We start from the raw sequence: 18,759 nt of genomic DNA on the forward strand, positions 1-18,759 counted from the left end.
AGGTTGTCTAATATAATTTCTTGCTGTACACTATTCAAATAATGCAGATATATGCAGAACAAAAGAATAAAGTCCCCCACTGTCAACAGTCTGATGTACATCTCTTTTTGTATATTAATGGACATATATATATATATTCATAGACACCCAGAGGAATTTCTTTTATGTAAAAAGATTCATACTACTCACATTGATTTTTTAACTTTAACTATAACTTGGACATCTTGCCCCACCAATGCATACAGGTCTATCACATTACATGTGATAGATGACTGATGGACGCTTACCCTAGGGCACTATTACAAAATTGCTTCCACAAACCTTCTTATCTACACACCTTTGAGCTCATCCAAGTGGCCCTTCAGGCTGGATTCCTACAAGTGGGATTGCTGGATCAAAATTATAAATTATTTCTAGATATCATTACTTAGCAGGATGAAACAAGAAAAGAGGACAACCCAACATTTATTAAGCACCATCCCATTCCACACTGACCCACTGGAATTTGTCTTTCCTTTTTACACACACATATAAAATAGCCCAGAGGATATCCTAGAAATTAACAGCTCCAGGATAATTTAAAAGTCTACGCAACCAAAGACTGCATTAATAGAAGATAAGAGCAGGACAGCCATTTCTACAGAAAACATATTTCCTGTGGTTACGGGAATAAAAGGTTCTTCCTAAAATTTGGAGTTAAGGCTGGCCCCAGTGAGGAGGGTTTCAAAAACTAAATACTGGGAAAGGATTTCCCCTAGTACTGATCCCCGGTTTGTGCTAACACACTGAAAATCAAGATTCCCAGCAGCCTGTACGAAGTCTGGGCCCCAGATGGACAGCCTGACCACAGCAGGTACACAAAGCCCCCTGGATCTAAGGATCTAAGCATGCTGTCAGCTCTAACCATGGCTGGCGTTTCTGCCCTCTGAGCTCTGCTGGGGCCCCACCGTTTGTCAGCATGTCAGTGACCCACATAGCCAGGAATGACGTGAGGCCGGGTTTGTGACTGCCCAACTTCAAAGCACCCCGCCCCCCGTCGGGGGCAGTTTCCGTGCCCCCTCTTCTGAGCGCTGCACGCCTGATGGCTCCTGCCCTGAACTCTGAGCAGTCAGGGCTGACTTGGCAACCAGACCTTCAGGGCTTGTGTTCCCTCTGGCATCACATGAGAGCCTGGCTCTCAAGACCGAGCAAGGTCACCCATTACAGGTAAACCTGAAGGACTGAACGGTCCTCCCACGCTGATCCCTGCAAAACCCCAGGAAAGGGCCTGCTACCCAGTGAGGTCCACAACTGGGCCTGAATGCAGATGCCCAGATGGGTCCCATCCCCATCCCTTCTCAAGAAGGGGCACCGCTGGACTGAGAATCCCAAAGCATGCGGGGTACAGTGAGGATGGAAGCAACACAGACAGAATGGAGAGGCAGCTTTCTAGCTCTGGACAAGGTTTCCTAACAAGGGAGTAGCATCCTGCATGTGAGGTGAGGACACCCAACATCTTCATGCTATTAGTGCCTCCTTGACGTCATCAGCCAACCTGGTACATGTGCGTGCACACACCGCACACCTTCACACACACACATCAGTGCACACGTGTTCACACATCTCATGTGCCACGTGCATACACATGACTGATCACCTCTCACACACACACACCCCCCACACAAAGCATGCACACGGTCATCCCACACTCACTAACACATCCCACTTGTATTCACACCACACACTCACTCATCCTCCTTCCCAATCATGTGAAGAAAATCACAAATCTGCCTTTCTGAGGAGAGTCTGGAGCAGATAACCCATCCTTACCATAGCTGCACCTTACGGTTATTCGAGGAGATTAAAAGGAAACACGAAGTAGAGATCAAAAGCCAAATAGCCACACTAACCATGAACCAAAAAACAGCGACAATTTCAGGGAAGCGGGGGAGGGGTCAGAAATCCCACTCCTCAGGGCAAAACCAGAGAGGACCATAAGCGATTACTGCCGTTATGTACGTGTATAACAAAAAAACCCAAAAAAGTATCTCGATACCTAAACATTACCACCTCCACAACTAGCTTCAGTCCACTCTGAGGCTCCATTCTGGGCACAGTGTAAGACACAGTCGTAGACCAGACCCACCTGAAAGGTGGTTCGTACAACCACTCAAGTTTAAAAATATCAGGGCCTGCTTCCTTTTCATTACCACCTAGAAAGAAAAAAAAAAAAAAACTAGAAGGAAGATGCAAATTGTACTAAGTAACCTACATATGAGATTTATCCAAGTCAGTTTTTTTTTTTTTTTTTTTTTTGCATTGGGTCTTCATTGCTGCACATGGGCTTTCTCTAGCTGCAGCAAGCTGGGGCTACTCTTCATTGCGGTGCGCGGGCTTCTCATTGCGGTGGCTTCTCTTTGTTGAGGAGCACGGGCTCTAGGCGCACGGGCTTCAGTAGTTGTGCCTCATGGGCTCTAGAGCACAGGCTCAGTAGTTGTGGCGCACAGGCTTAGTTGCGCTCCGCGGCATGTGGGATCTTCCCGGACCTAGATTCAAACCCATGCCCCCTGCATTGGCAGGCAGATTCTTAATCACTGTGCCACCAGGGAAGCCCTCTCCAAGTCAATTTTATCTGTGGCTTCCTCTTCCAATGGAAGAGGAAGGCACGTGAGTGCCTTCACATGCAGGATGCCACTCACAGAATAAGCAAGAGTTAAGGGCAAATAAGGTTAACCAACGGACTTCAGATATTCTTTGTTAAGTTCCCGGAAAACCTCACCCTTGGTGCTAGGTTAATACCTCATGAAGTTTTTTGTTGTTGTTGGTTGGTTTTTTGTGGGGTTTTTTTCCCCATTTTCTTGGTTCCACCCTATTTTCTGGTGATGAACTTCTGAAGACAGTGATAAACTCAACTGTAGTGTTTCCTGGCACATGAATCACACTAAAAGCAGCAAGACATAACAGCTTAACACAGTCACAAATATCATCACCACCCATCGACTTGCTAGACTTTCTGCCCTCGCCCTTGTCGAGGAACTCCCTTTATTCACAAGGTTTCTGTCAAGTGTTTCCAGAGACCAGGAAAAAGCTTACGTATGAATCAAAAATAAATGCATCAGATGATTCTGCTTGTGATTATGTTGGAGAAACTGGTATCCTCAGACTAGGCCTCCAACAAACTCTGGACAAGATACAAAGAAATAACTGCATAGAATGTACGAAGAGGGAACTATGGATACGTGTAAACTGTAGACATTCGTTAATCATAATTTATCAATATTGGCTCATCGATGGTAACAAGTGCACCACACTAATGCAAGATGTTAATAATGGGAAACTGGGGGCGGGGGGGCCGGGGTGAGCTGGTATATGGGAACTCTGTCCTCACTACCCAATTCTTCTGTAACCGTAAAACCAGTCTAAAAGAATTAAGTCTGTTCATTGAAATAATAAAAGTAACTTTGAAGGCACTGGAGAGAGACCAAAAACAGGCAGAGACCGGCAAGGAATCAACCCTTAAAAGGAGGGAACCACACTAGGTGAGACCTGGTTTGTGCAGTTTTGCCCAAGAGCACAGTCCCCCAAGTGCTGCCTTGGCTGCCTGGAGCTTAGGCCGAAAGACTCACTCAGACGGCCTGGGGAGTTGGTCACTAGAGCCTGAAAGTGAGCAGAAACTTCTGACAGAAAAGGAGCCCCTATCGTGCACAAATCCCACTCAGGTCCTGGAGGACCCCACCAACTGCACGTGTGCAAAGGAGGCTCCAGAGAGTCCAGCAGAAGGTGGCAGCTGCTCACCTCCGCACAGGCAGATTGAAGATTTAAGACCAGCCACAGTAACTGCCCTGAAGAACAAAAATCTACACTCTTCAGAAGAAGACAGCAGAATCTTCTGTCATGGGCTATAAAAACCCCACTGACTGGCCAATACAGGCAAGGCCCTGGGGAAAGACCACAGTGCCACATTCTCCTGGGGTAAAAGGACAAGGCCCCCATAAATGGGCACAATGTAGAGGTCCCTGGATCTCTGCGTTCCCATCTTGCCTCTCTCTGAAAACCACTCAGTGCTACAGCCTCAGCCCAGAGCACATCCATGCGAGGTTCAGGAGGATACCCGTCCTGTTACAGAGATCGACAGTGAGGCCTAAAGCAGTTGGCAGGTGGCAGGGAAGGGGCTTGTCCTCCCCCCAGCTCCTGGGTCCCAGTCCAGGACCCTCCCCACTGCCTGCATTCTTATTAACTCTCTCCCTTCGGGTCCCAAACCTGGCCTGGTTTTGATTCCATCACCCTGCCTACCTTCTCATATCCTTCAGGTCTCCTGGCCACACTGAGTTCTCCCTCCAAAAATACACAGAAGCAGTAGAAAATCTGATACGCTGCTTGTATCTAGAAATCACCAGCTGTGATGGGCCCATCTGAGTTAGTCCCTTAACCAATCCTCTGTCCTGATACCTGCTAAAAACTTGGAACCATAGGTGCAGACAGTTTCCCAAAAGGAACCTTAGGAATCATGTCCAAGGTTATGTCACAGAAGAAAGATTAAGTAAGAACATATGAAAAGCATTTAGCACAGCTGGGTATCCTGCCAGTGCTTAATAAATATTCACCGCTATGACTCCATCTAAAGTTACTCTTTTTCACATGCTGTATCCTTCCCAGCATTTAACATGGTCTGCACTTAGGGGTTTGCCTCATTTACATGGTCGCTATCTGCCTTGCCCAGTAGAATGGAAGCTCCTTGAAGGCTGAGACCTCGCCCTCATATTCCCGCATTCCCAGCCCTTAGAACAGGGCCTGGCAGAGTAAGACTCAAGTATCTGCTGAATGAGTGCAGGGTAACTGCAGCCCGCAGAAGTGACCTGCCCAAGGACACAGTTCATGGCAGAACTGGCATAGAAAAGCCCATTCTCCCCGCTCCAGGCCAGCGCGACTGCTCCAACAGGAAAGTTCCTCCTTGCCTGCAGAAACTGCTCTCGGGGCACAGCTGAGCGTCCTGCTGAGCAGGATTATGAATGTGACCTGGGTGAAAGTTCTCGCCTCATTTAGCATCGAACAAAGCAGCATTAACTGCAGCAGCAGCGGTGGCCCCAGATTCCAGGGCACGCGCTCAGCCAATGACCTTCGACTAAATGCTCTGGGGGAGGGAACCAGAAAGAGAAAAGTTGCCTCAGGGTGCCCCACACCCCACTTCTGCAGCCTGCTCTGTTCTCCAGGTGCTGAGGTTTGCAGGAGGGGGCGTGGGGACTTAGAAGTACCCATATGGACATTTACCAGTGTTCTTAGCACCGCCTGCAACAAGACAGAAGCCTCAGTGCAGGTTCCCCTCTCCCCACTCCTCCCCCTAACCATCCCCAACACCCACACACCAGAAAAGCTTCCAAAATGCTTGAAATGCAGCTGCACACCATGTCTTTATTTATTTGTAGTCTAAGAGGAATGAAGCACTTATATTTCTTCCTCTCTCTCCCAGCCCATGTGAAAAAGAAAGTACTATTTGAAGGCCATCTGATGCGACTGTGTCACCATTGATCAGGGCTCAGCAGGGGGGGCGATGAATGTGCCGGAGATCACAGAAGAATCCTTCCTGCTCTTCAACATTAAGGGGCTGGGTGCAAAATAAATAATTGTGGTGACTTGTCTTTATGCTAATGCCTTGCAATTCTCTAAAAGGCACAGAGGGTAAGACTGAACCATGCACCGTGCCCACGGAGAGGCTGCCTCTTTGGGTTCTTTTAGTCTCCATTAGCAAAAGCTTACATGGGTTGGCTTAATCATTTTTCTCTATTATGAGGACTCTGAATGATAGAGCAAAGAGGAGAGAAAAAAGCAGCAAGACAGAAACCTGTTCTAGTCTTTCAACTATTAGCTCTTGAATGAAAGCCTCAGCTTCACCATTAAGATCTCTCGCTTACACAACAGATGCAGGCATGGGGCAGGGCTAGGGCTGCATCCTGCTCAGAGAGTGCTTTCTGCTGTTGCTTGTATTTTTTTTTTTTTACATCTTTATTGGAGTATAATTGCTTTACAACGGTGTGTTACTTTCTGCTTTAGAACAAAGTGAATCAGTTATACATACACATATGTTCCCATATCTCTTGCCTCTTGCATCTCCCTCCCTTCCACCCTCCCTATCCCACCCCTCTAGGTGGTCACAAAGCACCGAGCTGATCTCCCTGTGCTATGCGGCTGCTTCCCACTAGCTATCTACCTTACGTTTGGTAGTGTATATATGTCCATGCCTCTCTCTCGCTTTGTCACAGCTTTACCCTTCCCCCGCCCCATATCCTCAAGTCCATTCTCTGGTAGGTCTGTGTCTTTATTCCTGTCTTATCCCTAGGTTCTTCATGACATTTTTGTTTTTTTCTTAGATTCCATATATATGTGTTAGCATACGGTATTTCTCTTTCTCTTTCTGACTTACTTCACTCTGTATCACAGACTCTAGGTCCATCCACCTCATTACAAGTAACTCAATTTCGCTTCTTTTTATGGATGAGTAATAGTCCATCGTATATATGTGCCACATCTTCTTTATCCATTCATCCAATGATGGACACTTAGGTTGTTTCCATCTCCGGGCTATTGTAAATAGAGCTGCAATGAGCATTTTGGTACATGGCTTTTTTGAATTCTGGTTTTCTCAGGGTATATGCCCAGTAGTGGGATTGCTGGGTCATATGGTAGTTCTATTTGTAGTTTTTTAAGGAACCTCCATACTGTTCTCCATAGTGGCTGTACCAATTCACATTCCCACCAGCAGTGCAAGACTGTTCCCTTTTCTCCACACTCTCTCCAGCATTTATTATTTCAACATTTTTTGATGATGGCCATTCTGACCGGTGTGAGATGATATCTCATTGTAGTTTTGATTTGCATTTCTCTAATGATTAATGATGTTGAGCATTCTTTCATGTGTTTGTTGGCAATCTGTATAACTTCTCTGGAAAAATGTCTATTTAGGTCTTCTGCCCATTTTTGCATTGGGTTGTTTGTTTTTTTGTTATTGAGCCGCATGACCTGCTTGTAAATTTTGGAGATTAATCCTTTGTCAGTTGCTTCATTTGCAAACATTTTATCCCATTATGAGGGCTGTCTTTTCGTCTTGTTTATGGTTTCCTTTGCTGTGCAAAAGCTTTGAAGTTTCATTAGGTCTCATTTGTTTATTTTTGTTTTTATTTCCATTTCTCTAGGAGGTGGGTCAAAAAGGATCTTGCTGTGATTTATGTCATAGAGTGTTCTGCCTATGTTTTCCTCTAAGAGTTTGATCGTTTCTGGCCTTACATTTAGGTCTTTAATCCATTTTGAGCTTATTTTTGTGTATGGTGTTAGGGAGTGTTCTAATCTCATACTTTTACATGTACTTGTCCAGTTTTCCCAGCACCACTTATTGAAGAGGCTGTCCTTTCTCCACTGTACATTCCTGCCTCCTTTATCAAAGATAAGGTGACCAATGTGTGTGGGTTTATCTCCAGGCTTTCTATCCTGTTCCATTGATCTATATTTCTATTTTTCTGCCAGTACCATACTGTCTTGATTACTGTAGCTTTGTAGTATACTCTGAAGTCAGGGAGCCTGATTCCTCCACCTCCATTTTTTGTTCTCAAGATTGCTTTGGCTATTCGGGGTCTTTTGTGTCTCCATACAAATTGTGAAAGTTTTTGTTCTAGTTCTATGAAAAATGCCATTGGTAGTTTGATAGGGATTGCATTGAATCTGTAGATTGCTTCGGGTAGTAGAGTCATTTTCACAATGTTGATTCTTCCAATCCAAGAACATGGTATATCTCTCCATCTATTTGTATCATCTTTAATTTCTTTCATCAGTGTCTTATAGTTTTCTGCATACACGTCTTTTGTCTCCTTAGGTAGGTTTATTCCTAGATATTTTATTCTTTTTGTTGCAATGGTAAATGGGAGTGTTTTCTTAATTTCACTTTCAGATTTTTCATCATTACTGTATAGGAATGCCAGAGATTTTTTTGTGTTAATTTTGTAACCTGCTACTTTAGCAAATTCATTGATTAGCTCTAGTAGTTTTCTGGTAGCATCTTTAGGATTCTCTATGTATAGTATCATGTCATCTGCAAACAGTGACAGCTTTACTTCTTCTTTTCCGATTTGGATTCCTTTTATTTCCTTTTCTTCTCTGACTGCTGTGGCTAAAACTTCCAAAACTATGTTGAATAAGAGTGGTGAGAGTGGGCAACCTTGTCTTGTTCTTGATCTTAGTGGAAATGCTTTCAGTTTTTCACCATTGAGGATGATGTTGGCTGTGGCTTTGTCATATATGGCCTTTATTAGGTTGAGGAAAGTTCCCTCTATGCCTACTTTCTGCAGGGTTTTTATCATAAATGCGTGTTGAATTTTGTCAAAAGCTTTCTCTGCATCTATTGAGATGATCATATGGTTTTTCTCTTTCAATTTGTTAATATGGTGTATCAGGTTGATTGATTTGCATATATTGAAGAATCCTTGCATTCCTGGAATAAACCCCACTTGATCATGGTGTATGATGATCCTTTTAATGTGCTGTCGGATTCTGTTTGCTAGTATTTTGTTGAGGATTTTTTCATCTATGTTCATCAGTGATATTGGCCTGTATTTGTCTTTCTTTGTGACATCCTTGTCTGGTTTTGGTATCTGGGTGATGGTGGCCTCGTAGAGTGAGTTTGGGAGTGCTTCTCCCTCTGCCATATTTTGGAAGAGTTTGAGAAGGATAGGTGTTAGCTCTTCTCTAAATGTTTGATAGAATTCACCTGTGAAGCCATCTGGTCATAATGATCAGATCAGAAATAAATGAAAAAGAAATGAAGGAAACGATAGCAAAGATCAATAAAACTAAAAGCTGGTTCTTTGAGAAGATAAACAAAATTGATAAACCATTAGCCAGACTCATCAAGAAAAAAAGGGAGAAAACTCAAATCAATAGAATTAGAAATGAAAAAGGAAAAGTAACAACTGACACTGCAGAAATACAAAAGATCATGAGAGATTACTACAAGCAACTCTATGCCAATAAAATAGACAATCTCAAGAAATGGACAAATTCTTAGAAATGCACAACCTGCCAAGACTGAATCGGGAAGAAATAGAAAATATGAACAGACCAATCACAAGCACTGAAATTGAAACTGTGATTAAAAATCTTCCAACAAACAGGAAGTGCTTTCCATCCCTTCCACTTGGGATGCTTACTTAGACCGCTGGTTATTTCTCCTATGGGGGAAAAAAATAAAAAAAGGAAAAGGGGGAAGCCCAGGGCATAGTGAGAGGCAAAGAGAAACACTGACATTCCATGATAATGAAATCACCTGTGGAACAACCAAGTAAGCCAGGAATGGAGAGATGAACAAAGAACATGAGAAAATCATAGGGAAGTCAGACCCAATAGCTTAAGTGGCCTTAAAGGTCATGTGATCGAACCCTTCATTTTACAGAAGGGAAAACTGAGGCTCAAAGAGAAGAATATAGTTTGTGAGTGGCGGAATCAGAACAAATGTGGGTCTCCCTACCCTTCACTGAAACACTCATACTTCAATAGGAAATAAACCTTCAGGAAGAACACAAGCCAGTGTGCCACAATAAGGCCTGGTTCACTACATTAAACTCAAATTGAGCTGGACAAGTAAGCCTGTGTACGAACACCAGAATGATCATGAGGTCAAAAACAAACCAATGAAAAATTTTAGGGCATGAAGATTTTCAGAAAAAGGAAAGGGGATCACCATTTGATTCATTGAATAACATTGGGAATGGAAATGAAGATGTTTATTATGAAAATGGAGCAATGACACTGAAGGAGGAAAAAATAATCCCACTATTGGAAAGGACAAGGGAACTGAAGAAACACAGAGATGAGGAGACCCCAGGATGATGCTAGAGCGGGATTTCCCAGTACCAACACTCTGTACCTGCTAGATTCTAAGTATTTAAACTCTCCAAGCCTGTTTCATCCATAGAATATAGCTAGTATCTGTACCGCCTATAAGTCAAAGTTGTCATAAGAATCAAAATTAGATAATGCAGACAAAAGTATTCTAGTTTTTAAAATATCATACAACCATAAAGAGATGATATTCTTTATATTATTATGCTCTTCCTTTGTGGGCCAAAAAGACCCTGAAGATGCAGAACTTGTAGCTCTACAATAATCCTGTCTTGGATTCTCACAGACTAATGACTCTGCACAAAACAAGGTGATTCAAAATGCCACAGAGTTAATGGGAGGATGGAATCTAGAATTCAACCCCAACAGGCTCAAACAGAAGAGAAGGGATGAACAGCATGAGCAGGGAGTGTCACCAGTGACCAAGCTACACAGACACTAACAGACTCCCAAGGACCACCCCCAGTAGGGAGTGGCTAACTATGACACTGCTCACAGAACCTCACAGAATAGGCTCAGCTTGAGGTACATACCTTGTCATGTTTCCCTCCAGATGAACAGGCTGTGACCAGGAAAAGAGTGGGGATGCAGGATCTCTAGTACAGTGGTCATTTATCACTGACCAAAACCCCACAACTAGTAAGATTTCCAGATAACTGGCATGTACCCCATTTAAATACCAACCTTTTCTCTATTTTTCTCTCTTTTCTCTTTCTTGACTGGAAATTGTCCTAAAATATATTATACTCTTCCCTAATAATTGAGACTCTGAACTAGAATCCAATGTATTTCTTCAAGATTCAGAATAACCATTATACACATCACTTAATATATAACCTAATATCAGCAATGACTCCATGAGAAGTGTCTCCAGATTACTACTATGTCTTTTGAGCCCTTAAGGCTGATTTTTAGGATTTTTCTAATGCTTCCTACACCGTTAGCAGCAAGAATGATAACAATATGCCATATATGCTTCTGCTTTTAACAACTGTCCCCAAATCCTCAAGTACTAGCAAGACAAATCCAACAACATATAAAAAGGATTATACAATGACCAAGTGGAATTTTTCCCAAGAATGCAAGGTTGGTTCAATATATGAAAATTAATTAATGCACTATACCATATTAATAGAATAAGGGACAAACACCAAATGATCTTCCCAATAGACAAAAAGTGTTTGACAAAAATCCAATAACCTTTCATGATGAAAACACTCTACAAACTATCAATGGAAGGAAACTTCCTCAACCTAATAAGGAACATCTACAAAAAACCCAGGGCCAACATCATACTTGATGGTAAAAGACTGAATGCTTTTTCTCTAAGATCATGACCAAGTCAAAGATGTTCATTCTCATCACTTCTATTCAACAATGATCTAGAAGTCCTAGTCAGGGAAGTTAGGCAAGAAAAGAAATAAAAGGCATCCAGACTGAAGAAAGAAGAAGCAAAACTATTTACAGATAAGATTTTCTATATAAAGATCATGTTAATACAGATACACACACACACACACACACACACACACACACACACACACGAAAACCCTATTAAGACCAATGAATGCGTTCAAAAATTAAGAAAACAATTCTATTCACAATAGTATATTGTAATATTCAAAAAGAGTAAAATGCTTAGGAATAAATTTAAGTATAAGATGTACAATGAAAATTATACATCATAATTGAAAGAAAGTCAAGACAGCATAAATCAATGGAAAGACTTCCCATGTTCATTGTTCAAAAGACTTAATACTGTAAAGATGGCAATACTCTCCAAATTGATCTACAAGTTCAGGGCAATTTCTACTAAAACCTATAAACTGTTTTTACTACCAGCGCTTCTGATATCAAATGTGTGGGTTTTTCACACCAAGTAATTCTCCACTTCTCTGCGGACACCAACTGGGTATCCTACAATTTAATTCAATCCTGACACTAACGACCCAGACTTAGCACAGACCCCACAGTTAACAGCTCAGTCCCACAAGACTGCCCCGCCACTTCAGATGCCAATCACAAGTCTTCCATCTCGTGTACCTCTGACCAACCAGCTATAAATTATGGGTTCCTATGACCCCTCTAAGGTTTGATAATTTGCTATAACAGCTCACAGAACTCAGGGAAACACTTTACTTACTAGTACTGAATTACTATAAAGGATACAAATGAACAGTCAGATGAAGAGATGCACAGGGCAAAGTATGTGGGAAGGGGATCAGAGCTCTGGTAAGCCTCTCTGGGCACACCACCCTCCCAACACCAGCCCGGAAGCTCCCCAAATCCCACTGTTTAGAAGGTTCTATTATATAGACTGGCCATTGAGGTCGGACTTAATCTCCAGCCCTTCTCACCTCCCCTGAGGTTGGGAGGTGGGGCTGAAAGTCCCAACTCTCTAATCATAAGGTTGGTTCCTCTGGCAACCAGCCCCCATCCCAAAGCTATTAGGGTCCCACCAAGAGTCACCTCATTAGCATCAACTCAGGTAAGGTTGAAAGGGGCTGCTTATGAGTGACAAAGATGCTCCTCTGACCCCTAACATTCAGGAAATTCTAAGAGTTTTAGGAGTTCTGTGCCAGAAACCAGGGACCAAATATATATTATACAACAATATCACAGAATCCCATCTTCCTTTCTTGCAATAAATTGACAAGTCAATCCTAAAATTTGTGTGAAAATGCAAGGGACCCTGAATCACCAAATCAATCTTAAAAAAGAAAAACAAAGTTGTAGGACTCAGACTTCCCAATTTCAAAAATTACTACATAACTACAGTAATCAAGACAGGATGGTACTGGCATAAAGCTGACATACAGATCAATGAAACAAAATTGAGAGTCCAGAAATAAATCCTTACATTTATAGTCAACCGATTTTTGACAAGAGTGCCATGATAATTCATTGGGGAAAAAGGTCTTTCTAACAATGGTGCTGTGACAACTGAATAGTCACATGCAAAAGAATGAAATGAGACTCCTACCACATATATGTGAAAATTAACTCAAAATTTATCATACATCTCAATGTAAGAGCTAAAACTATGAAACTCTTAGAAGAAAACAAAGGAGTGTATCTTCATGACCTTAGATTAGATAATGGTTTCTTAGATATGACACAAACAAAAGAAAGAAAATAAATTGGACTTAAAATTAAAAGCACTTGTGCTTCAAAGGATATCATCAAGAAAGTAAAAATACAACTCACAGAATGGGAAAAAAGATTTACAAATCATACCTGACAAAGGAGTTTTATCCAGAATATAACTCTCAGAACAATAAAAGACAAAAAACCCAAATGAAAAATGGGCAAAGAATATGAATAGACATTTCTCCAAAGAAGATAAACAAATGGCCAGTAAGAACTTGAAAAGATGTTCAACCACTAGTCATTAGGGAAATGCAAATCAAGACCACAGTGACATACTTCTCCCCTATTAGGATGTATAAAATTTAAAAAGACAGACAATAACAAGTGTTGGCAAGGATATGGAGAAACTGCAGTAGGAAATAGTGCAGCCACTTTGGAAAAGTTTGGCAGTTCCTCAAAAAGTTAAACAGAGTTAATATATCAGCCAGCAATTCCACTGCTAGGTTTATGCCCAAGAAAAATGAAGACATATGGCTGGGACTTCCCTGGCAGTCCAGTGGTTAAGACTCCACACTTCCACTGCAGGGGGCACAGGTTCGATCCCTGGTCAGGGAACTAAGATCCCACAGGCCACATGGCATGGCCAAAAAATAAATAACTAAAAATAAAAAAGGAAGACATATGGCTGTGTAACAATTTATGCATGAATGTTTGTAGCAGCACTAGGTACAATAGCCAAAAAATGGAAGCAACACAAATGTACATCAATGGATGCACAGATTAAAAAAATGGGGCATATCCATACAATATCTTTTGGCAATAAAAAGGAATGAAGTACTGATACATGCTACAGTGTGGATGAACCTGGAAAACATCACTTTAACTAAAAGAAGCTAGTCACAAAAAGCTACATATTATATTATTCTACTTATAGGAAGTGTCCAGAATAGGCAAATCCACAGAAACAGGAAGTGAATTAGTGGTTGCCAGGGACTGGGGAAATGACTGCTAATGGTATATGTTTTCCTCTGGAGATGATGAACATGTTCTGCTGCTAGATACCGTTCACACAACTATGTGAATATACTAAAAATCACTGAATTGTACATGCTTTATTACGGTGAATTTTATGGCATGTGAATTATATCTCAATAAATCTGTTATTAAAAAACAATGCAAGGGGGACTTCCCTGGTGATGCAGTGGTTGAGAATCCGCCTACCAATGCAGAGGACACAGGTTTGATCCATGGTCCGGGAAGATCCCACATGTTGTGGAGCAACTAAGCCCGCGCACCACAACTACTGAGCCCACACGCCGCCAACTACCGAGGCCCGCATGCTCTAGGGCCCGTGTGCCACAACTACTGAGCCCACGTGCTACAACTACTGAATCCCACACACCTAGAGCCCGTGCTCCGCAGCAAGAGAAGCCACCACAATGAGAAGCCCGCGCACCACAACAAAGAGTAGCCCCCGCTCACCACAACTAGAGAAAGCCCACGCACAACAAAGACCCAACATAGCCAAAAATAAATAAAATTTTTAAAAAAATGCAGTAACTCTCCCCCTTTTGGTCTGCTGTGGAAACAAGGTACAAGTGCAGCCAAATTAGATTCTCCTTCAACACAAGGCTATGAGATTCACCATCCATTATGACTGCTCAAACCTCTCTTCTGTGCCTTTCTGCACTGCTGCCTGTCATCAAGATACTTGAGTTCACCCAGTAAATAATCCCTGGGGGAAAAATGAGCTATAACTGTACTGAAACTTAGTTCTAGTTCTAGAGGATACATTTCCCTTTCCCAAAGAAAATGAAGTTTTTCTATCTCGTAAGAGTTCAGCAATCCCATTTCATATTCCTACTCTCCAGTGCAGTAAAACTGAACAGACGCTCACAAGATAGATTACTTCTGTATCATGCTGAAGCTTCCAGAGCAAAGAGTCCAAACACCACACCATTTCTGGGACTGCGTGGGTAAACCAGGCTCACGGAGGTGGCCCTAAAACACAAACAGTACCAAACTTCCAAGCACGAATATATATATATATATATATATATATATTTTTTTTTTTTTTTTTTTTTTTTTTGCAGTACGCGGGCCTCTCACTGTTGTGGCCTCTCCCGTTGCGGAGCACAGGCTCCGGATGCGCAGGCTCAGCGGCCATGGCTCACGGGCCCAGCCGCTCCGCAGCATGTGGGATCCTCCCAGACCGGGGCACGACCCCGTGTCCCCTGCATCGGCAGGCGGACTCTCAACCACTGGGCCACCAGGGAAGCCCACGAATATATTTTTAAAGACACACCAAGTAAAAAGGTAAAATAATATATTACACGTTTTCCAACTTAAAAATTCCAACATTCAAAGACTGTGACTAAAAGGAAAAAACAAAAAAGTGGTGTTATGGTGAGATTAAGGAAGTAGAATTTCAGGGTCAGAAGGGACAGTAAACACAGATCACATTGTCTGAGAGCCCTCCCCCTCCACACATGCACCTGAAATTTTTCTCTCTTCTATAAATCCCTGCCATGGTGTTAACCAGCCTGTGCTTAAATACCACCGCTGAAGAAGAAATTACTACCTCAGACAATAGCTTTAACTGTTGGCAAGTTCCCCCCTATGGCAAACTAAGACTGCTCTCTATAAAGATCCAGACTCTACTCTCTCCTCAAACACGTAAAGATATTTCTCATCACCCTGGCACCCACGGGCTTTCTCCTCTGTACATTATAGCCCTTCTCATCTTTAGAGTTCAAAGGACACTATGGACAAGGCTTCACTATTCTCAAAAAGGTGTCCCAAGTGCTACCAGCTCTGCCAAACATTACCATGAGTGCCCTGACAGGCTAAGGCTTAAGGAGGGGACAGTTTTAAAGAGGGGAATTTTCAAAGAAACAAGTAAATGAGCAGGAGAAGGGAGACAGCAAGAGAGAAAAGCTCAAGAGGTGCTCATGAGGACCAGCTGCTGAGAGGCAAGCCCAACGGGCTGAGCTTTCACCCTGATGCCAACTAAACCCTGAGCAGCAGCAGGTTCAAGAACTCCAGATAAAGACATGAGTCAACCTACTCTTGGCTCAGCCACTCGGCTGCACTGTTTCCGATCTGTGTGTATAACAGAGAAAATAAATACCGGTTCCTTCTTCTCACATAAGAGCTGAAAAAAATAATATGATGCACTTTGTATCTCAGAAGGGTGAAAAGATGTAGAGAGACAGACATGGTATCAAGACCAGCAGAGGCAAAGTTTGTCTCTAGTGACCTTCCACCTCTCACATGGGGGTCCCATTCCTCCTCTTTCCAGGTACCAGTTTCTAGCCCTCCTCCCAGTATAGAACCAAACCTCTGGGCAATTTCTTTCCCCACCAAAACTTCCCTGTCCTGGTTCCAAGTCCCCAGTCTCCATGCATTCCACACACAGCTAGCTAACTAGACAAACTAGGACAACACTAGCGGCAAATGTCCTAATTTACTACCCCAGGCAGATGACACACTCACACCTTAAGAGCATCTCATGGAAACCAAATATCCTCAAAGGCTATTCACTGGCCAGAGTTTCTAGCACTATCAGATCAGTAGAGTGGATATTTGAGGACAAAGATGCCTTTGAACTACAGCCTTCAAATCACAACAGAAAAGCTTCCATCTATTCTGCCAAAGGGTGAGTGATGGCCCTGCACAGAGAATTACATAGGCTGGGATTAAAGACTCTTAAGGGAGGTAGCAAGGTATAGGATAAAGGACCTGGGCTATGGAGTCGGGTCAGGATTGAAATCTGAGCTTCAGTTTCTTCTTCTGCAGAATGGGGCAAAGACTAGCCCCCCTTACAGAGCCACTGTAAAGACTAAATGAGATAATGTATACAAAGTGCTCGACACTTACATCTTCTTTCAGCTCCCTGTCTAGGTTAGCTCTCCCTGTTACACTTGGTTTCACTTACCAGAGTTGTGAGTTTAGAATTGTTTGCTTCTTATATTAACTGTGTCTCCCTTAACCAGACTGCAATAACTAGGTAGCAGGTAGTTGTCACCACTGTATCCTCAACATCTAGTACAAAGCCTGGCCCATCAAACAGACATGAACAATCAGTAGCTTTTCCTGTTGTTAAGCAAGAAGCTTTAAGATGTTATCTAATTCTTTACCTACCTTCAGGCTGTCCCAGACTGTTGAGCCTGCATCTTATTACCCAACTTCCCATGACCATCCACCCAACGGTTCTCATAGCAGAGTAATTAATCATCGTCATCACCACCACCAGCACAAAACAGCAAATACTTTTGCAGTGATTTTTCGGATATGGTAATCTAGGTAAACTATAGGAAGCAGGAAGTCTGAGGAATCCAAAGTCACAGCAACAAAATTCCTCTCGCCAAAAGGTGGAGGGAAAGAGGCTAAGAAAAGCCACAAGGATAATCAAAGAGAAGAGTCCTTAAGAGTAGCCAGTGCGAGGGGAGAGAAATGAGGGGTACACATGGACTGTGAAGATAGTTTCCCAGGGAGAAGAAATGATGGAAGACAGAGACATTAGCATAGGAAGGTACCCCCCAAAGTCTTTCAGTCCCAACTTTTTACTCCAATAAGGCAGGACAGTGATGTCCAATGATCAACTGTTTGCTCAAAGTCACCCAGTTAGTTACAGGGTCCAGATGAGACTATGACACAGGTGTCCTGGCTTCCAAGCCAATGTTCTAAAAATAACAGTATGATAGAATCAGATGAAAAGGCTTGGCAGTCCCAATCCCAGTTCTGCCACTTTTAAGCAGGTCTGTGAATTTCAGCCAGCTGGTCAACCTCCCTGCACCTCCGCTTCTTCATCTGTGAAATGGAAACCTGCAGGGTTATCATGGGAATTAATTCAGACCATATAGGAAAAGCACGTAGTATCTCAGAGCTCTATTCCTTTCTTTATGAAAAAATTACAGAGCACTTATTTGCCAAAAATCAGGGAGGCAAGAAGAAATGAGCTTGTAAGGGGGAAAAAATGATAACAAGGAATGACCAAGCTCTGTCCTAATAGAGAACTAGATTTGGAAATAATTGTCTGAAGGACCTTGAATGAATACGAGTGCCGGGTTAGGGAAAAGGAACTGGTCCAGGGTCGGGACAGAAGAGGCTGTGGGCAAAGGTCTTCTCCGGGACACAGAGAAATGCTTCAGAAAACAAGAGACTCTGCCACACCTGCCCTAAAAGCTTAACCTCAAACTACGCTGCTTGCATCCCATTCTGAGATGCCAACAAAGCACAGCAAAGGTTCAGATCTGTCTGACAAAGGTTTACTAAAACATAAATTTCTCCTCAAGAAAAGATTTTTGTGGAGCATCTCCTTACATACCACGGAGCTAAAGAAACTGTTTAGATGTTGCTGTGAGAGGCCCACCCCACCCTTGGAGCACCGGGAGGTTCAGAGAAGAAAACTAGGGAGGGGATGAGGCCAAAAGCCAGGATGGGATGAGAGGCAGAGGAAAATGCTGCGTACTGAACCAGGGCCCTCATCCACACAGGAGCCTTCTGCCAGAGGCTCACCTGTCGTGAGCCACAAGGCTCCTTGGGTACAGAAGCAAGGGGGAGGATGGTAGGGGTGAATGCCAACCAGGATGACCAGCCATCTTGGTCTTCCTGGAGCTGTCTTGGTTTTAGCACTGAAAGTTCCACAACCTGGGCAAACCCCCATCCTCGCTGTTTGTAGTGTCCCCTCTCCTTCACCCTGGTTTCACTAGCAAGATGGTGAAACACTCCTGACCTACCAAGGGCACTATAGGTGCTACCAGCCTTGCCAGCTAAGCACACGATCTCTCAAAGAAGGGCCTTCTT

The 18,759-nt window shown here is 42.9% G+C and overlaps 1 protein-coding gene across 2 annotated transcripts in view; it reads right to left on the reverse strand.

The window, feature by feature from the left end:
• Nucleotides 1-18,759, reverse strand: part of LOC309958496 (carboxyl-terminal PDZ ligand of neuronal nitric oxide synthase protein) — a gene marked incomplete at both ends in the record, with an annotated part of 305,083 nt that overhangs the window by 224,534 nt on the left and 61,790 nt on the right. The window lies entirely within an intron of this gene.

The sequence above is a fragment of the Leucopleurus acutus genome, assembly GCF_964270905.1.
Source record: "Leucopleurus acutus genome assembly, chromosome: 2".
Lineage (NCBI taxonomy): Eukaryota > Metazoa > Chordata > Mammalia > Artiodactyla > Delphinidae > Leucopleurus > Leucopleurus acutus.